Source organism: Salvelinus alpinus, chromosome 4, assembly GCF_045679555.1.
Source record: "Salvelinus alpinus chromosome 4, SLU_Salpinus.1, whole genome shotgun sequence".
Lineage (NCBI taxonomy): Eukaryota > Metazoa > Chordata > Actinopteri > Salmoniformes > Salmonidae > Salvelinus > Salvelinus alpinus.
The window spans coordinates 52,011,719-52,034,323 of NC_092089.1; positions in this window are offsets into that span (position 1 = coordinate 52,011,719).

The window sequence follows — 22,605 nt, forward strand, 5'->3', positions numbered from 1 at the left end:
TCACCTGGAATGCTTCACCTGGAATGCTTTTCCAACGGTCTTGAAGGAGTTCCCACATATGCTGAGCACTTGTTGGCTGCTTTTTCTTCACTCTGCGGTCCGACTCATCCCAAACCATCTCAATTTGGTTGAGGTCGGGGGATTGTGGAGGCCTGGTCATCTGATGCAGCACTCCATCACTCTCCGTCTTGGTAAAATAGCCCTTACACAGCCTGGAGGTGTGTTGGGTCATTGTCCTGTTGAAAAACAAATGATAGTCCCACTAAGCCCAAACCAGATGGGATGGCATATCGCTGCAGTATGCTGTGGTAGCCATGCTGGTTAAGTGTGCCTTGAATTCTAAATAAATCACAGACACTGTCACCAGCAAAGCACCCCCACACCATCACTTCTCCTCCTCCATGCTTTACTGTGGGAAATTCACATGCGGAGATCATCCGTTCGCCCACACCGCATCAAATCAAGTTTATTTTATATAGCCCTTCGTACATCAGCTAATATCTCGAAGTGCCCCAAACAGCAAGCAATGCAGGTGTAGAAGCACGGCGGCTAGGAAAAACGCATCTCACAAAGACACGGTGGTTGGAACCAAAAATCTGAAATTTGGACTCCAGACCAAAGGACACATTTCCACCGGTCTAATGTCCATTGCTCGTGTTTCTTGGTCCAAGCAAGTCTCTTCTTCTTATTGATGTCTTTGAGTAGTGGTTTCAGCAATTTGACCATGAAGGCCTTATTCACACAGTCTCCTCTGAACTTGTTGATGTTGAGATGTGTCTGTTACTTGAACTCTGTAAAACATTTATTTGAGCTTCAATTTCTGAGGCTGGTAACTCTAATGAACTTGTCCTCTGCAGCAGAGTTAATTTGCGGTCCTCATGAGATCCAGATCCATTCATCATAGCACTTGGTTTTTCCGACTGCACTACAAGAAACTTTCAAAGTTCTTGAAATGTTCTGTATTGACTGACCTTCATGTTTTAAAGTAATGATGAACTGTCGTTTCTCTTGGCTTATTTGAGTTATTCTTGCCATAATATGGACTTGTTCTTTTACCAAATAGGGCTATCTGCTGTATACCCCCCCCTCGTCACAACGCAACTGATTGGCTCAAACGCATTAAGAATGAAAGAAATTCCACAAATGTACTTTTAAGAAGGCACACCTGTTAATTGAAATGCATTTCAGGTGACGACCTCATGAAGCTGGTTGAGAGAATGCCAAGAGTGTGCAAAGCTGTCACCAAGGCAAAGGGTGGCTATTTGAAGAATCTCAAATATAAAAGACATTTTGATTTGTTTAAGAGTTTTTTGGCTACTACATGATTCCATATGTGTTATTTCATAGTTTTGATGTCTTCACTATTATTCTACAACGTAGAAAATAGTAAAATAAAGAAAAACCCTTGAATGGGTAGGTGTGTCCAAACTTTTGATCGGTTGTGTATATATATTTTTTTTAACACATATGTAACACCTTATTTTTGTTGGCACAGAACTAACTCCAATCTTCCATCAATTTGTATGGGTTACATTTGGACGAGTCCCACACCTGTGGGGGTCGTAGAGCAAAATGGAATACACCATCATGTTTGTGAGAGTCTCTCCCTTCTACAGAGTGGTCATCTGCTACAGATGTTTTCGCGAGCAGACAGATTTTCGGGATGTCTCCAATTCTGTCAAACAGCACTGTAGCTCTGCCACTTTCCACCGCAGATGTGGATGGGCGACATAGGTTGATGCGGTGGATTGAGACCCAGCCCATGCAAAAATAGATATCTCTAGCTTAAACTGACGGATTTTGATGTTGCTTAGATTGACGCAGCGGTGAGTCAATTGACTCTAGGGGGTTAATACAGTTTTTCACAATTCCTGACATTTAATCCTAGTAAAAATTCCATGTCTTAGGTCAGTTAGGATCACCACTTTATTTTAAGAATGTGAAATGTCAGAATAATAGTAGAGACGTATTTTTTTCAGCTTTGTCACGATCGTTGGAATAAATGGACCAAGGCGCAGCGTGCGTAGAGTTCCACATGTTTATTAGATGAAACTCACAAAAAAACAATAAAGAGTAACGAAACGTGAAGCAAATGCAGTGCTCTCACAGGTACTACACAAAAACAAGATCCCACAAAAACCCAGTGGGAAAAGGCTGCCTAAATATGATCCCCAATCAGAGACAACGATAAACAGCTGCCTCTGATTGGGAACCATACCAGGCCAACATAGAAAACAAAAACACTTAGATAGGTCGGGGTGTGACTAGGGAGGTGTTCCTAACCAAGATAGAGAATAGAAAGGCTCTCTTTTGGTCAGGGCGTGACAAGCTTTTATTTCGTTCATCACATTCCAAGTGGGTCAGAAGTTTACATACACTCAATTAGTATTCTGTACCATTGCCTTTAAATTGCTTAACTTGGGTCAAACATTTTGGGTAGCCTTCCACAAGCTTCCCACAATAAGTTGGGTCAATTTTGTTCCATTCCTCCTGACAGAGCTGGTATAACTGAGTCAGGTTTGTAGGCCTCCTTGCTCGAACACGCTTTTTCAGTTCTGCCCACAAATTTTCTATAGGATTGAGGTCAGGGCTTTGTGATGGCCACTCCAATACCTTGACTGTGTTATCCTTAAGCCATTTTGCCACAACTTTGGAAGCATGCATGGGGTCATTGTCCATTTGGAAGACCCATTTACGACCAAGCTTTAACTTCCTGACTGATGTCTTGAGATGTTGCTTCAATATATCCACATAATTTTCGACCCTCGTGCTGCCATCTATTTTGTGAAGTGCACCAGTCCCTCCTGCAGCAAAGCACCCCCACAACATGATGCTGCCACCCCCGTGCTTCACGGTTGGGATGGTGTTCTTCGGCTTGCAAGCCTCCCCCTTTTTCCTCCAAACATAATGATGGTCATTATGGCCAAACAGTTCTATTTTTGTTTCATCAGACCAGAGGACATTTGTAAAAAATGTACAATCCAAAAAGTACAATCTTTGTTCCCATGTGCAGTTGCAAACCGTAGTCTGGCTTTTTTATGCCGGTTTTGGAGCAGTGGCTTCTTCCTTGCTGAGCGGCCTTTCAGGTTATGTCTAAATAGGACTCGTTTTACTGTGGATATAGATACTTTTGTACCTGTTTCCTCCAGCATCTTCACAGGGTCCTTTGCTGTTGTTCTGGGATTGATTTGCACTTTTCGCACCAAAGTACGTTCATCTCTAGGAGACAGAACGCGTCTCCTTCCTGAGCGGTATGACGGCTGCGTGGTCCCATGGTGTTTATACTTGCATACTATTGTTTGTACAGATGAACTTGGTACCTTCAGAGATTTGGAAATTGCTCCCAAGGATGAACCAGACTTGTGGAGGTCTACAATTTTTTTCTGAGGTCTTGGCTGATTTCTTTTGATTTTCCCATGATGTCATGCAAAGAGGCACTGAGTTTGAAGGTAGGCCTTGAAATATTTTCACAGGTACACCTCCAATTGACTCAAATTATGTCAATTAGCCTATCAGAAGCTGGAATTTCCCAAGCTGTTTAATGGCACAGTCAACTTAGTGTATGTAAACTTCTGACCCACTGGAATTGTGATACAGTGAATTATAAGTGAAATAATCTGTCTGTAAACAATTGTTGGAAAAATTACTACTTTGTGTCATGCACAAAGTAGATGTCCTAACCGACTTGCCAAAACTATAGTTTTGTGAACAAGAAATGTGTGGAGTGGTTGAAAAACAAGTTTTAATGACTCCAACCTAAGTGTATGTAAACTTCCGACTTCAACTGTATGTAAAAAATAAATAAAATAATAACATAGTTCCACTTTGACATTAGGGGGTATTGTGTGTAGGCCAGAGACAAATCTCAATTGAATCCATTTTAAATTCAGGTTGTAACTCAACAAAATGTGGAAAAAGTCAAGGGGTGTGAATACAATGCATCTCCTTGTTGGGACTACCGGTAATGATTGAGCGACTGTTTCTCTCTCTCTCCACTGTTTCACTCTTAATCAATTTCTCACTCATTAGTGCTGTAGCCCACAGCTCGTCTCTTCTCCATACACCCCCCCCCCTTCTCCCTCCATCCCTCATTCGCTCTCTCCTTCCCTCCCTTTCTCTCTCTCTCTTTCTCTCTCTCTCTTTCTCTCTCTCTCTCTCATACAGTACAGAGGAGTCTCTCTTCTCCTTCCCAAACGAGCCTCCAGGGAGAGGCAGGCCCATACCTGAGTAACTGTGTTTCCCAGCTGGGAGGCTCTCTCCTTAGGTGCCTAACCACCATCTGTCCAGTTGGAACTGGAGACAGCGCACCTCCTGGGGATGTACAGTAGTGTACCAGCACCCTAACTACTGATACAGGGTCAGATATGTCTACATCCACAGACCACCTAATGGTTAAGATTAGAGGAAATCTGATTCCTAGATCTGTAGTCAAGGCAGGGGTGGAAAGTATGGAGTAAGTAGAAGACGGCCCCTAACCACTGACTGATACAGGGTAAGATATTTGTTCATCCACCGACCACGTATTGGTTAAGGCTAGAGGTAATCTTACCCTAGATAAGTGGTTAATGACAACATCTACCACGAGGAAGCCTGATCCCAGATCTGTTTATGCTGTCTCGCCATCTCCTTGTTCCTCCTGGTTCATTGTCATGCCAAGCATGACAACTACCATTGGAGTTGGCTACACAGCACCAACTGATCTGGTAACAGGGTTAAAGTTGTCGGTGGTTGAGGTGGGTGGCTTTTGGAGGCCATCCAGGCTTGGGTCCCTGGTTCTTGTGGGACCAGGAGGGACCCAGTGTGAGCCTGTGAGGACCAAGGGGGGTTGTGTGGGTTGAGCCCAGCCCAGGAGGAGACAGCCAGTCCAAGCCAGCCAGCCAGCCTTCCCCTCAGCCCCTTGCGAACACTGACACTAATTGAGGTGCCATGAATTATAGATGAATTCTGTGGTGGCCCATGCAGTGCTCTCTCTATCTCTCCCTCTCCCTCGCTCTCCTTCTTACACTATTACATCCCTCTCTTGCTCCCTCCCTTACTCTGCCTGCTTCATTGACTCGATCAGACGGCAGACACAGCGTTGGCATGCACATGTATGCTCCAGTGCACTATGGACCTCCAGTTGGGGGTTATGGGTATCAGAGAGGGTCAGGCAGAGATGTTTGAGGGCCGGGGGTGGGGGGTGGGGGGGTGGGGGGGGGGGGGTGGGGGGGGGGTGTAGCTGGAGAGAGAGAGAGAGAGAGAGAGAGCAAGGGAGAGAGAGAGTCAAGGAGAGAGTACAAAGTAAGGGTTTCAAGTTGCTTGCTCTTTCCCAACAATGCAGTAGTACTATAAAACATTACTTAAAATGTCAAGTAAAACAAAAGTACAGCCGAAATAGAAATGAGAACCAGAGAAAGTAAGTAAGCTATATACAGGATCAGTTCTAGGGTCAGTGCCAATACCAAATTTACAATGTGCAGGGATACTGGAGTGGTAGGGTTAGATATGTATAGGGGTAAGGTGACTAGGCACACGATAAACAGAGTAGCAGTAGCGTGTATGATGATTGTATGTGTGTGTGTGTGTGTGTGTGTGTGTGTGTGTGTGTGTGTGTGTGTGTGTGTGTGTGTGTGTGTGTGTGTGTGTGTGTGTGTGTGTGTGTGTGTGTGTGTGTGTGTGTGTGTGTGTGTGTGTGTGTGTGTGTGTGTGTGTTGGAGTGTCAGTTTGAGTGTGTGTGAGTGAGTGTGTAGAATGTGCATGGAGTGATTGTGTGAGTGTGCATAGAGACGGTGCAAAAATAAAATTGAAGGGTCAATGCAGATAGCCCATGTGGCCATTTTGTCAGCTATTTATCAGTCTTATGGCTTGAGGATGGAAGCTGTTCATGAGTCTGTTGGTGTCAGACTTGATGCTCCAGTAGCGCTTGCCGTGTGGAAGCAGAAAGAACAGTCTATGGCTTGGGTGGTGGTTCCTTTCACACCACCTGATATAGAGAGAGGTACTGGGTGTTAGGGAGCTTGGCCCCAGTGACGCACCACCCTCTGTAGCGTCATGTGATCAGGGGTGGTGCAGTTGCCATACCAAGCAGTGATGCAGCAAGTCAAAATGCTCTCAATGGTGCAGCTGTAGAACCTTTTGAGTATTTGAGTGCCCATGCCAAATCTGTTCTGTCGCGCCGCCTTCACAACTGTTTGCGTATGCGTGGACCGTTTTAAGTCTTTAGTGATTTGGACACGAGGAACATGACGCTTTCGACCCGCTTCCCTGCAGCCCCGTCGATGTGGATGGGGGCTCGTTCACCCCCCCCCCCCCATTTCCTGTAGTCCACAATCAACTCCTTGGTCTTACTGACGTTGGGGGAGAGGTTGTTGTCCCGGCACAACTGCCAGGTCACTGACTTCCTCCCTGTAGGCTCATCATTGCTGGTGATTAGGCCTACTACCATCATGTCGTCAGAAAACATGATGAAGGTGTTTTAGTCATGCAGTCGTTGGTGAACAGGGAGTACAGGAGAGGACCCCATGTCGAGGGTCAGCGTGGAGGAGGTCATGCTGCCTACCCTCACCACCTGGGGTCAGCCGTCAGGAAGTCCAGGATCCAGTTGCAGAGGGAGGTGTTCAGTCCCAGGGTACCAAGCTTGGTGACGAGCTTGGGGGGGGGGGGGGGGGGAGTCAATGAACAGCATTCTCACATAGCTATTCCTCTTTGGTGGTTGAAGGCAGTTTGGAGTGCAATTGAGATTGCGTCATCTATGGATCTGTTTGGGTGGTATGCAAATTGGAGTGGGTCTAGGGTGTCTGGGCTGATAGAGTTGATGTGTGCCATAAGCAGACTTCATGGTTTGAGATGTGAGTGCTACAAGGCGGTAGTCATTGTGGCAGGTAGCCTTGGAGTTCTTGGGAACAGGAATGATGGTGGTCAGCTTGAGAAATGTGGGGATTACATACTGAAAGGTTGAAAATGACTGTGAATATGCCAGCCAGCTTTTCTGTGCATGCTCTGAGAATGCGCCCTGGAATACTGCCAGGCTCCGCGGCCTTACGAGTGTTGACCTGATTATAAACCTTCCTCGCGCCAGCCTCGGAGAGCGAGATCCCCCAGTCCCCTTGGTCAACGAGGGTCCTCGTGCACGGCTCTGTGTTGTTTTTGTCGAAGCGTGCATAAAAGGTGGTTAGCTCGTCGATGCTATTGGCGGTGTCCCAGAACATAATCCAGTCAGTGCTAGCAAAGCAGCCTCGTGGCATAGCTAGGGGCATGTGTCTTCAGAGGCATATTACCATCACTATGTCTCTGGGGAATATTTCTCTCTCTCTCTGTCTCCATCTCCATCACCCTTCACCCTCTCTCACCCCCCTCTATCTCTCTCCCTCCCTCTCTCCTTCATGTCTTTCTAGATGTCTTTACCTTCAGCAATTTGGCTTGGCTGTCACTTGTTTCCTTGTTTTCTCCATTGGATCGCACTCAAGTGGGAAATCACAAGTGTGTGTGAGGGTGTACTTGTGTGTCTACAGTAGAATTGAGAGTTTTGCACGGCTCAAATTGAGGCCCAGACGGTTGGTGTTTTTATTTCCTGTACTTTGAAAGGTCATCCATTGATTCTTCGTCCTTTTCAAGAGGATAAATTAATAGTTTATAAAAGAGTGACCCCCCCAAAAAGCTAGAGCCTATTACTGTTAGTCCATTGTATTTTTTATATAGACATTTTGAATCGTAGTAGCTGTAGCAACTGTCTATTAATACACTGTCTCGCAAATGTCACATGGACAAAAATCCAGGAGTGTACTTCTCCACTCAACTCTTTTGTACTTTTCTTGAGATGACTAGTGAGGCTATACAGAGAAAGAGAGAAAGATAAGGGAGTCAGAGGAGAAAATGAGTTATTTGTGCGCCCATGCATTTGTGTATATGTGCATGTAGTGTGAACGTACAAGTCTAAGTGGCTGGTGTTACACTCACATGTCCTTCTCTCTCGCACTCTCTCTGTCTCTCCCCCTTACTAGTCATAGAAAATAGTATTTTTGTATGCCTGTATGCATTGTGTAGAGCTACATCAGTGGAGGCTCCTCCTCCGAGGAAGGGGAGGACCATCCTACTCAGTGAATTTCATAAAAATAACAATTGTGAAACATTTTTTTTTTTTTTTAAATCTGTCCTCCTTTTTGTTTGTTTACCTTTCACTTACTTAGTTAATGCAGCTAATATATTGATTCTACACGTACATTTGAATAAAAGAGATCAAAGTTCATTCAAGTTGCTTTTTTGTGAATTCTCCTGACGTAGAGTTGCATGAAATGCGTTTATAAAAGGCCACATTTTCCCCAGACCCTAAGGCTACTAAAAATTTTCTCCATGTGTGCAACTTCTGTAAGTGTCTCTGCTCTACTGCTCTGTGCCACCAGGCAAACGCAGTGATATGCAATGCTTTATTTTAACAGTGACTTTTTCCCCTCATGCCTTCTGGTACCTCAGAGCTCCCCAGGTCACCCTCCTCTCGCACTCACTTTTTGTTCCGGCACCTCCCGATTTACAAATTATGTTACATTGAGTGAATGGAAAATGAATGACAGTCATCCAATATGGTGTAGTAGAAATAAGTCATGCTCATTAACGCCATGCTCATAAAAAATATCGTCCTCCCTAATCTATAACGGCACCGACCGCCACTGACCTGCATGTACTGTGAATGTACAGTCTGAGTAGCCGTTATCTGTTATTGCTCCCCTACCCCCCTCACCTCCTTCTCCTCCCTCTCCCCTGTCTCTCTGTCTTTTTCGCTCTCTGTCGCACACACACACTCCCCCCTCTCACCCTCCCTCCCTCCTGGTTGTCGTCTGCCACTGTGTCGTGCTAACTCCTGACAGCATAGCCCAGTGAATAATTGAAGGCAGGGTTGTGAAAGTTTGATGCGTGGCTCACGGGCAGATTTAACCTGCAGGCTGAGCATGCCTTTGCCCATCAGCCAGCTCTCTCTCTCTCTCACACACACACACACGCACGCACGCACACACACACAGTCTCTCCCTTTCTCTTTCTTTCTCTCTCTCTCCCTCCCTCACTCTCTCTCTATTTTGCCAAACAGCACTCTGTCTGTCCAATGGAAGACTCTCTGTACAGTAAAGTCACCGAGATACTGCAACAGCATACAGTAAAACATATGCAAGAGACAACCAGAATTACCTTGATGACCGTCAATTGGCCATAGCTCTTTAGCGCAATAGGAACAGTAGTGCAATACTCAAGGAATGCAACAGACCATAAACAAGGAATCCCATTACCATAAGGCACAAGGAATACTTTGGGTCGTTCCACCAATTCCGTGCCTTTTGAGAAGTCTAACTTGGTCAAAAAAAACTTCTGATTTCACCTAATTTTAACATTGTCATAAAGTGCACATGTTCAACTTCCCATCTCAAGAGAAAGACTATAGTGCCTATTAACCCCGTTCCGCTAGCGGAACCCCTCGCCAACAGCCAATGAAATTGCAGGGCGCCAAATTCAATCAACAGAAATCTCATAATTAAATTTTCTCAAACATACAAGTATTAGACACCATTTTAACGATAAAATTCTCGTTAATCCAACCACAGTGTCCGATTTCAAAAAAAACTTTTCGGCGAAAGCAGAACATATCATTATGTTAGGTCAGCAACTAGTCACAGAAAGCATACAGCGATTTTCCAACCAAAGAGAGGAGTCACAAAAAGCTGAAATATTGATCAAATGAATCACTAACCTTTGATATTCTTCATCAGATGACAATCCCGGGACAACATGTTACACAATACATGTATGTTTTGTTCGATCAAGTTCATATTTATATCCAAAAACCTCAGTTTACATTTGGCTTTGCCTCCAAAACATCCCGTGAATTTGCACAGAGCCACATCAAATCACAGAAATACTCATAATAAACATTGATAAAAGATACAAGTGTTATTCACAGATTTAAAGATATGCTTCTCCTTAATGCAACCGCTGTGTCAGATTTCAAAAAAACTTAACGGAAAAAGCAAACTATGCAATAATCTGAGTATGGCGCTCAGAGACTAACACAACCCAAGAAGATATCCGCTATGTTGGAGTCAACATAAGTCAGAAATAGCATGATGATCTTCGTCAGAATGCACTCCCAGGAATCCCAGTTCCACAATAAATATTTGATTTGTTCCATAAAGTTCAGAATTTATGTCCAAATACCTCCTTTTGTTAGCGCGTTTGGTAAACAAATCCAAACTCACGTGCGTGCGAGTCCAGCGGAAAGTACGGACGAAAAGTCCAAAAAGTTATATTACAGGTCGTAGAAACATGTCAAACGAAGTATAGAATCAATCTTTAGGATGTTTTTAACATAAATCTTCAATAATGTTCCAACCAGAGAATTCTTTTGTCTTCAGAAAAGCAAATGGAACAGAGCCCGTTCTCACGTGAACGTGCGTCACGAGCTCAAAGCATTCTGCCAGACCTCTGACTCGTTCCCCTCTCATTCGGCCCCACTTCACAGTAGAAGCATCAGACAAGGTTCTAAAGACTGTTGGAAGTGCAACACCTTAGGAAGTGCAACATGACCCATATCCCACTGTATCTTCAATAGGGAATGAGTTGAAAAACGACCAACCTCAGATTTCCCACTTCCTGGTTTTTCTCAGGTTTTTGCTTGCCATATGAGTTCTGTTATACTCACAGACATCATTCAAACAGTTTTAGAAACTTCAGAGTGTTTTCTATCAAAATCTACTAATCATATGCATATATTAGCAACTGGGACAGAGTAGCAGGCAGTTTACTCTGGGCATGCTTTTCATCCAAATGTGAAAATGCTGCAGGGTTGACAATTTCATCTTAAATCAGACATAAATCCCCTTGTGACAGGGGGAATGGAATCGTGTTGTGTTCAACAGGGAGTGGCAATTGAATGCAAGCTAAAATAATGATAATTGCTAAAACATTTCTAGCATGTCTATCTTTGGGTAACAGGGTTAACATGTTATGCTCAACCTTCTTAGTTTTCCACCACAAAACACCAGAAAAGTGTCCAAAAGAGTAGAACCAGCTCACCTGGTTTAACTCTATGATTTGACTATTAGATGTTCAATGTTTCTTTTGAAAAGAATATTCAAAAAAGAGCAGTTTCACCATTTTAAAACTAGAGTTCAGTTCATGTAACAGGGTTGACCTTAAAACGAGGGACAGACGTAAATGAATCACTTATCACATGAAAAAATAATCCTCAGAAATAACTGAGGATTATTACACAACATTGCAACAAAATATCTAGGGCTTTACAATTATGGTGAAACTTGGAGAAAGTTTTGAATTAAGTATTTATGCTGCTGTGGCAGTACTGTTGATATTTAAACTAGGTAGCTACACACACTCGGCCGGTGACCCCATCTCTCCAGTCATGCATGTTTGAATACCGGGAGCACACACTCGATACAGGGAAGATCAACAGGCGTAATCAACAGATGGCAATGACCTGCAGGCAGTGGGTTCCGAACAAAACATGTATAAAAATATCAGGGATCAAGGTAAGACCCAGATGCAGACTGTCGAAGTAACAATGTTTATTGTGGCAACAAGGTCAGGCAAAGACAGGTCAAGGCAGGCAGGGGTCGAAAATCCAGGGTAAGGCAACGGTACAGGACGGCAGGCGGACTCAAGGTCAGGGGCAGGCAGTGTTCAGTAATTCAGAGGTGGAGCAAAGGTACAGGACGGCAGGCAGGCTCAGGCAGAGAGGTCAGGCGGGCGGGTACAGGGTCCGGACAGGCAAAGGTCAAAAACCAGGAGGCCGAGGAAAGCGAGGATGGGAACCGATAGGCGCTGACAGGAAAACCGCTGGTAAGCGTGAACGAACAAGACGAACTGGCAACAAACAGACAGAGAACACAGGTATAAATACACAGGGGATAACTGGAGGAGGTGGAGACAAGCACAAGGACAGGTGAAACAGATCAGGGTGTGACAAAAAATATATTTTGGGGGAAATTATACCACCACCCAATAGTTGTCACACCCTGACCATAGAGAGCTTTTTATGTCTCTATTTTGGTTTGGTCAGGGTGTGATCTGGGTGTTTTCTATCCAATACGAATAATAATATGCATATATTAGCAACTGGGACTGAGGAGCAGGCAGTTTACTATGGGCACCTCTGTGCACCTTTCATCCAAGCTACTCAATACTGCCCCTGTAGCCATAAGAAGTTAAAGGGATACTTCAGGATTTAGGCAATGAGGTGATTTATGATGGACACAGAGACATAAAATGGTATCCACAAATTCATCTGACTCTGGGGAAGAAAATTAAGGGCCTCATTGCCAAAATCCATAAGTATCTCTTTAATATAGACCTTCCGCTTCTAGGAAGATTTTAATTAACTGGCTAAAAATGGGGGCCTCAAATGACAAAAAAAATGGAAAAAAAAATGATTAAAAAAATGAAAAAAATATAAAATGGGCCGGTGTGGTGGCCTGAAGGAAAAAAATGGGCCTGTGTGTTTGAAATGCCAGGGCCGATTTTTGGTCTCAGTCCGTCCATTTCTACGTGTGTGCAACAAACATCCATGCTGAAGGTCTAAAGCTCTCCCCTCTCTCTCTCTCTATCTCTCTCTGTCTTTCTCTTTCTCCCATCTCCCCCCTCCTCTCTCTGTCTTTCTCTCTCTCCCACTCCCCCCCCTCTCTCTCTCCTCCCCCCCCTCTCTGTCTTTCTCTCTCTCTCTCCTCCCCCCTCTCTCTGTCTCTCTCTCTCTTTCTGTGTCCCTGTCTCTCTGTTGATTCCCCCGCTGCTATGTGTGGATGTGTCATGAAGGAGACATCAGGACCCCGTCTGTTGATTTATTCATGAGATGACTTTTAATATCATTTACTGTGACACAGGAGTCTGCATCTCAAATAAGCCTACAGGCGACTTTGTGTCTCTCTCTGTGTGTGTGTGTGTGTGTGTGTGTGTGTGTGTGTGTGTGTGTGTGTGTGTGTGTGTGTGTGTGTGTGTGTGTGTGTGTGTGTGTGTGTGTGTGTGTGTGTGTGTGTGTGTGTGTGTGTGTGTGTGTGTGTGTGTGTGTGTGGCATGGGGATGTCATGGTGTGTATTTGTTGGAAGATGTGGGGTTGTGCATGTGTGGGGGTGTGAAGGGTTGAGAATATACAGGTGAGGAAGGGGACTATGTGTGGGACTGGTATGATATGCCTGTAGGCCTAAGAGTGAGTAGTCATGGGGAACGCAAGCTATAAGGTTGATATCAATATGTAAAGCAATATAAGGTGTATGGTGGAGTCTGTCTGTCCGTCCGTCCGTCCGTCTGTCTATAAATAATGATGGCGCATCCCCATACTTGTACATGTTTGCAATATATGTCAAGGTGGCTGTCAATCTACATCATAAAGTAAATGCCTTTTCACTTTTCAATTTGTCTCAAACCCATCCAGCATTTCCTTGAGATGTCACAACGACATTGTTCTCAGACTATAAAAACATATCTTCACACACGTCAATGTCATCTTTTTCTGCGTGCTTATGATCTATTAGAGTCTTTGATTTAACGGCGAGGAATAGGTGGGTGGATGGAGCAGGAAGGGAGTGCAGGAAGTGGGATTTCATTTGGCTATAATCTAATTTGCTTTGATTAAACACGTATGCAAATCCCTCTTAGCATGGGGATCAGCAAGACGAAGAGACACATTTCTCTCTCGCCGTCTCCCCTTCACACTCCTCCATTAATGCCCTCCTCCCCCCTCGTTGCCCTAACCACTAAATTAAGACTTGTGTGAATTGGAGCTGAGACCCTATCATGCTGATACTGTAGCTGCTGTATAGATACAGTAGATATATGGAGGTGACATTTGACCTTAGACACATCACACAGGGTGTGATGTCACTCCTGCTGGCGACATACTGTACAGCCCTCAGTTCTGATGTGGTTTGATTTGAAATGTGTAGTGTAGAGGGCATGTGTATGTGTCCACAACGGTGCGTCAGTGTTTGTGTGTGTGCTCATGCTGTCTGAGAGTGACTTTGCCAAGACTCACATGTCTCCTCGAGGTTGATACTCCCTTCAGCTGCCCACTGCTGAAGGTCATTCTGCCATCTTCCTGGTCTCTCTCTTTCTCTCAGGGCCGTGAACAGACCTTTCAGGGGGCATGTGCTCAAAATGAGAAAAAAAAGGCCACCCCTCCCCCTGCTTTTTTACAAACTTTCATAATTCATATCTCGAAATTCATAAAATGCCAAATGCCTCTGTAGCGAGCAGAGCATAAGCCTATTTATTTCTGCAACGACACACTCACTTATCATCACAAATTGTAAGCAAACGAGTTACGGTGCCTCCTAAAGACATGATTGACATTGGGAAAAGAGGGTGGGTTATCAGGTGATCGTTGATGGTTGATTTAAATCTGCTAGTTAGCTGTTTACTATCTGCTGCGCATATCAGCCAACCAGACCGAATATTAATGATGTATAGATACAGTTAAATCAAGTGTTTATCGAATATTATGCTGCTGTGGAAGTACTGCTGATATTTCAACTAGGTAGCTACACACACTCGGCCGGTGACCCCATCTCTCCAGTCATGCATGTTTGAATACCGGGAGCACACACTCGATACAGGGAAGATCAACAGGCGTAACCAACAGATGGCAATGACTTGCAGTGGGTTCCCAACAACAATGACAAAAAATGTATACAAAAAATATATTTGAGGGGGAAATTATACCACCACCCAATAGGGCACTTTGGAGACTTAAAGGGCAAAGGGGCTTTTGCTCTGCACAGATAGAACCCTATCTGTGCATGTGCCTTCTCTCTCTCTACCCATCTCTCTACCTCTACCTCTCTCTCTCATTGTCCCCAGTGCCCGAGTGTCTCAGTGACCACTGCCCCAGGCCACTGACAACCTTCATCTGGAGAAACAATAGTGGACAAGCTCCCTGTGCTGTAGCACAGGCTGTGTGGAGGAGGCCAGCAGGGGTACAGTATGTGTGTGTGCGTCTGTCTGTCTGTCTGTCTGTCTGTGTCAATCTGTACAATTTTCTTCATGTCTGAGTGCCTCTGTTGGTCTCCTCTCTCTCTTCTCTCCCTCGGTGAGTATGCAGTAATGAACTATGCCCAGCTCCTCTCTCTCCCTCTCTCGCTTCTTCTCTCTCCTCTCCTCCCTCTTTCGCTCTCTCCTCCCTTTATCCCAGCCCCAGCCAGCCTGTTCTTCAGTGTTACATAACCACAGACAGATGCTGAATCATCAGCTGCCCCTTGGCATTCTCTCTGCCCAGAGGGTGCCAGGAGGAGACTGCCTGCCTCTACCCCCCTACACAAACACACACGCATGCATGCACACCCGCACACACACTAACACACAAACACACACCATGAACTAATTCACGTTAGCCCAGACACACACACACATGCTCCACGATGGAACTGTAGTGAGAAGGGAGATGGATGAAGCCTATTTAATGTGTTTCCATGAAAAGCGAGAGAAAGGGAGGGAGAGGGGGAGAGACAGATCGCTCAGCTGTCTGGTGGGTTTTGATGTGGTGAAAAAAGGGGTTTTCATGTTCCTCAACTATGAAGATGAATTGCTTTTGAAGTGTGTTAGCTAGTTCGTTAGCGTCAGTTGAATTAATTTGCTCTCGCCTTTTCCCTTCTCGTTTGATCTACTTGGAGGTTTGTGTTTGAATCACGCTGCTCATACTTTTGTCTAAAATGGTATTCAAAAGGTTTTATGGTCAACTTGAAGGCCTGGCACCTATCATCTCTTAGAGGAGTAACAACTCATTCTGAAGTAATGGTAACAAGACCAAAATAATGGTGACAATTAATACTAAAATAATGGTAACCCCTAATAATAATGTTAACTGTTACGGAAATAATTATAACAACTAACAGAGGTGTCATGCCCATAGTGCCCACAAGGGTTTGATTTGATTTGCAGGAGGTATGTTTGTAAATAGATGTTATCATGCTATGTAGCCTATTGATTCCTTCTTGATGAATAAATAAAACAATAATGTTTTTGTTGTTTGTCTGTAATACTAGCCACCAAGCAATGATATGACGTTGGCTTTAGCTAGACACCTACTGTGGATAGCTAGCCACCTACCCCCAATCTGATCACGACTCCATTTTGCTCCTCCCTCTCCTATAGGCAGAAACTCAAACAGGGAGTACCCGTGCTAAGGTCTATTCAACGCTGGTCTGACAAATCGTAATCCATGCTTCGAGATTGTTTTGATCACGCGGACTGGGATATGTTCCGGGTAGCCTCTGAGAATAACATTGACGAATACACGGATACGGTGACTGAGTTCATCAGGAAGTGTATAGGAGATGTTGTACCCACAGTGACTATTATAACCTACCCAAACCAGAAACCGTGGATAGATGGCAGCATTCGTGCAAAACTGAAAGTGCGAACCACCGCATTTAACCATGGCAAGGTGACTGGGAATATGGCCGAACAGTGTAGTTATTCCCTCCGTAAGGCAATCAAACCCGGCAAAAAGTCAGTATAGAGACAAAGTGGAGTCACAATTCAATGGCTCAGACACGAGACGTATGTGGCAGGGTTTACAGACAATCACGGACTACAAAGGGAAAACCATCCACGTCGCGGACACCGACGTCTTGCTTCCGGACAAGCTAAACACTTTCTTCGCCAGCTTTGAGGATAACACAGTGCCACTGACACGGCCCGCTACCAAGGACTGTGGGCTCTCCTTCTCCGTGGCCGACGTGAGTAAGACATTTAAGCGTGTTAACCGTTGCAAGGCTGCAGACCCAGACGGCCTAGGCGCATCCTCAGAGCATGCGCAGGCCAGCTGGCTGGAGTGTTTACGGACATATTCAGTCTCTCCCTATCACAGTCTGCTGTCCCCTCTTGTTTCAAGATGTCCACCATTGTTCCTGTAACCAAGAAAGCAAAGGTAACTGAACTAAATATCGCCCAGTGGCACTCACTTCTGTCATCATGAAGTGCTTTGAGAGGCTAGTTATGGATCATATCACCTCTACCTTACCTTACCTTACACCCTAGACCCACTTCAATTTGCTTACCGCCCCAATAGATCCACAGACGATGCAATCGCCATCGCACTGCACACTGCCCTATCCCATCTGGACAAGAGGAATACCTATGTAAGAATGCTGTTCATTGACTATAGCTCAGCATTCAACACCATAGTACCATCCAAGCTCATCATTAGGCTCGGGGCCCTGGGTCAGAACCCCGCCCTGTGCAACTGGGTCCTGGACTTCCTGACGAGCCGCCCCCAGGTGGTGAAGGTAGGAAACAACACCTCCACTTCACTGATCCTCAACACAGGGGCCCCACAAGGGTACGTGCTCAGCCCCCTCCTGTACTCCCTGTTTACCCATGACTGTGTGGCCACACACGACTCCAACGCAATCATCAAGTTTGCAGACGACTGATTACCAAAAATGACGAGACAGCCTACAGGGAGGAGGTGAGGGCCCTGGGAGAGTGGTGCCAGGAAAATAACCTCTCATTCAACGTCAACAAAACAAAGGAGCTGATCGTGGACTTCAGGAAACAGCAGAGGGAGCATGCCCCTATCTACATCGACGGGACCACAGTGAGGAGGTGGAAAGCTTCAAGTTCCTCAGCATACACATCACTGACGATTTTAAATGGTCCACCCACGCAGACAGTGTGTTGAAGAAGGCGCAACTGCGCCTCTTCAACCTCAGGAGACTGAAGAAATTTGGCTTGGCCCCTAAAACCCTCACAAACTTTTACAGATGCACAATTAAGAGCATCCTGTCAGGCTGTATCACCGCCTGGTACAGCAACTGCACCGCCAGCAACTGCAGAGCTCTCCAGAGAGTGGTGCAGTCTGCCCAACGCATCACCGGGGGCAAACTACCTGCTCTCCAGGACACCTAGAGCACCCGATGTCACAGGAATGCCAAAAAGATCATCAAGGTCATCAACCACCCGAGCCACAGCCTGTTCACGCCGTTATCATCCAGAAGGCAAGGACAGTACAGGTGCATCAAAGCTGCTGGGACCGAGAGACTGAAAAACAGCTTCCATCTCAAGGCCATCAGACTGTTAAATAGCCATCACTAGTGATGCCGAAACGTTGGTGGCTTTTAACACAATAAATTCAAGAAGGTTATGCATATGGAGTGTGCGACTCTCTTTGTTTTTATAGCTTACAGTTTATTCTCCATTAGTCAGCACCTCTACACTAAATAATTGTCTCTGGGTGTGCACCGGCTCATGCCTTTTATTAGTCAATGTCACTCCACCATTGCTCTATCTAATATTTACATATTTCTTAATTCCATTATTTTACTTTTAGATTTGTGCGTGATGTTGTGAATACTACTGCACTGTTGGAGCTAGGAACACAAGCATTTCGCTACACCCGCAATAACATCTGCTAAATATGTGTATGCGACCAATATGATTTGATTTGCCAAAGAAAACAATACGAAGGCAGACATTTACCAGTATAAATACTTTACATTTTTATCAGCAAACTCATACTTTCTCATCTTTTGGTTGCTAGAGGCACGGCCCAGTCATTTGTTCAATTAGTTCGATATTTATGGAAGCGACGCAGTCATTCTTTCTTCATGTTCCTTTGCCATGCTCAGTGGCAACGTTCTTATCCCTTGCTTGCTGCTACCTAGCCAACTAGCGACAGCTACACAGCCACGAACTCTGCAGCCAGAATAACAGCAAAGTTTATTCTGATCACATTGCATATCAAACACTAGGCTAAAAGCGAGCGAAATAGTTTGTTGCTAGCAAACGTGCCAATATGACAACTGAATTCAAAAACATCAATTGCTGAAAACAACTGGTCAATCTAGAAACATTGGAGGATTTGACAGCATAGCGCCACCTGAGTCATGACTGCACTGCAACAGTAGGGACCAGAGAAATTCATGTTCATCACTCATCACGTTAGGTCATCAGCTGCTCCAAAAAAAGATGTCTCTGCAAAAACAAATCAATGCTGGCTAGCTAAGTTTTTCTTCATTGGGCCTGTGTTTACGATTTAGGTTTGTGTGGTTGTTGGTTTAGCTTTCAGTAACTTAGTAGCAAATCAAATCAAATTGTATTTGTCACATGCGCCGAATACAACAGGTGTAGTAGACCTTACAGTGAAATGCTTACTTACAAGCCCTTAACCAACAATGCAGTTTTAAGAAATAAAAGTGTTAAGAAAGTATTTAATAAAATAAACTGCAGTAAAAAATATCCAAAATATAATAAAAAATAATTAAGGAGAATAACAGTAAAATAACAGTAGCGAGGCTATATACAGGGGGTACTGGTACAGAGTCAATGTGCGGGGGCACTGGTTAGTCGAGGTAATTGAGGTAATATGTACATGTAGGTAGAGGTAAAATGACTGATTGCAAGGTGTCCCGATATCTTTTCCAACTGTCCCGTTATCTGGTTTTAATGTCCAGTCTATCATGCCCTTCTAGCCAATCAGAAACGAGTATTCAACAATGAATATGCCTGCCTATTCTTGAATCTTGTGTGAAAGAGCAAAACAATAATTATCCTCCTCCTTCTCTCTGTCTTTCTCACTCACCTGTTTCAATCTCACCTCTCTCTGTCCCACAGCATGGGTGACTCAGTTCGTCTCTAGATTCTATAACAATGGCAACCATGTTCTCCACCTCCATCTTATACTTATCTGTTCTGTGTCTGTGTGTCACACTTACACAATGCTCATTTGTTGAATGCTAGGGAATTTCACAAACACATCTCCACACTCCATCCACCATTTCCCTCTCTGCCTTCTCTTCTTTCTCTCACTCTCCAGTTTCCCTCCATCTCGTTTCCTTCCTCTCATTCTCTCTCATCAGACGGAGGTAAGAATAGAACAGGGGAAGCCCTCTCACCTCTCCCTGCACATTGCCAAATTAGCATATTCATGAGAGACAACATTAATTATACATGAGATCCGGAGGGGAAACAGAGAGGCAGAAAATGAGGCATATATAACACACACACACACACACGGGAGAGTACAGATGGAACCAATGTGACACACACACATGCATATAATTGGTATGAGAGAATGAAAGATATTGACAGAACGCAGGAGAGAGGTACAGTACTGGTATACACAAAATGAAGGAGAGAGAGAAAACACTCAAATAGAGAATGGGAAATTGTAAAATGCATTGCTTTTACATTAAATTCTTCAACTTGCATCATTTTATAGTAGTGTATTTAGTCAAAAAGCATGGGGAGTCGACTGTAAAAGGCAATAAAAGTATCACCATAAAGCAAGGATATTAAAATCGTTATGACATACAACATGACGTCTGATCTGACAGATCAGAGTGACTCATGAGATGGGCAGGGCTCTAAATTAACTGTTTTCATTGGTAATTGTGATTTTTCAACCAAATATTGAGATTTTACTTATAGATAAAGATCAAAACACTTGGGTGAACTGTTGTAGTCATATAAATATAATAATTACTCTCATTTTATGGTTGGTGTTGTTTGGTATGACAACAAATAAAAAAGCCAGGTAGGAGGGCTTGAAACAAAGTTTTGGAGTAGGCTATGTGATTCAGAACATGCAGTTGCACAAACAACATGCTGATCTATACCATCACTGGTAGCATACATGTATACAGTTGAAGTCGGAAGTTTACATAGACCTCAGCCCAATACATTTAAACTCAGTTTTTCACAGTTCCTGACATTTAATCCTAGTAAAAAATTCCCCGTCTTAGGTCAGTTAGGATCACCACTTTATTTTAAGAATGTTAAATGTCAGAATAATAGTAAAGAGAATGATTTATTTCAGCTTTTATTTCGTTCATCACATTCCCAGTGGGTCAGAAGTTTACATACACTCAATTAGTATTTGGTAGCATTGCCTTTAAATTGTTTAACTTGGGTCAAATATTTCGGGTAGCCTTCCACAAGCTTCCCACAATAAATTGGGTGAATTTTGGCCCATGCCTCCCGACAGAGCTTGTGTAACTGAGTCAGGTTTGTAGGCCTCCTTGCTCGAACACACTATTTCAGTTCTGCCCACAAATGTCTATAGGATTGAGGTCAGGGCTTTGTGATGGCCACTCCAATACCTTGACTGTGTTGTCCTTAAGCCATTTTGCCACAACTTTGGAAGTATGCTTGGGGTCATTGTCCATTTGGAAGACCCATTTGCGACCAAGCTTTAACTTCCTGACTGATGTCTTGAGATGTTGCTTCAATATATACACATAGTTTTCCTACCTCATGATGCCATCTATTTTGTGAAGTGCACCAGTCCCTCCCGCAGCAAAGCACCCCCACAACATGATGATGCCCCCCCCGTGCTTCACGGTTGGGATGGTGTTCCCCCTTTTTCCTCCAAAAATAACAATGGTCATTATGGCCAAACAGTTCTAGATTTGTTTCATCAGACCAGAGGACATTTCTCCAAAAAGTACAATCTTTGTTCCCATGTGCAGTTGCAAACCGTAGTCTGGCTTTTTATGGCGGTTTTGGAGCGGTGGCTTCTTCCTTGCTGAGTGGCCTTTCAGGTTATGTCGATATAGAACTCGTTTTACTGTGGATAAAGATACTTTTGTACCTGTCTCCTCCAGCATCTTCACAAGGTCCTTTGCTGTTGTTATGAGATTGATTTGCACTTTTCGCACCAAAGTACGTTAATCTCTAGGAGACAGAACGCGTTTCCTTCCTGAGCGATATGACGGCTGCGTGGTCCCATGGTGTTTATACTTGCGTACTATTGTTTGTACAGATGAACTTGGTACCTTCAGAAGCTTCTAAAGCCATGACATAATTTTCTGCAATTTTCCAAGCTGTTTAAAGGCACAGTCAACTTAGCGTATGTAAACTTCTGACCCACTGGAATTGTAATATAGTGAATTATAATCTAAATAATCTGTCTGTAAACAATTGTTGGAAAAATTACTTGTGTCATGCACAAAGTAGATGTCCTAACCGACTTGCCAAAACTATAGTTTTGTGAACAAGAAATGTGTGGAGTGGTTGAAAAACAAGTTTTAATGACTCCAACCCCAGCTTCTCCTTCACCCAAATCCAGATAGCAGATGTTATGAAAGAGCTGCAAAACCTGGACCCATACAAATCAGCTGGGCTAGACAATCTGGACCCTCTCTTTCTAAAACTTTCCGCCTCCATTGTTGCAACCCTATTACCAGTCTGTTCAACCTCTCTTTCGTATCGTCCGAGATCCCTAAAGATTGGAAAGCTGCCGTGGTCATCCCCCTCTTCAAAGGGTGTGACGCTCTAGACCCAAACTGTTATAGACCTATATCCAAGTTAATAAACAGATCACCGACCATTTCGAATCCCACCGTACCTTCTCCGCTGTGCAATCCGGTTTCCGAGCTGGTCACGGGTGCACCTCAGCCACACTCAAGGTACAAAACGATATCATAAACGCCATCAATAAAAGACAGTACTGTGCAGCAGTCTTCATCGACCTGGCCAAGGCTTTCGACTCTGTCAATCACCGTGTTCTTATCGGCAGACTCAATAGCCTTGGTTTCTCAAATGACTGCCTCGCCTGGTTCACCAACTACTTCGCAGACAGAGTTCAGTGTGTAAAATCGGAGGGCCTGTTGTCTGGACCTCTGGCAGTCTCTATGGGGG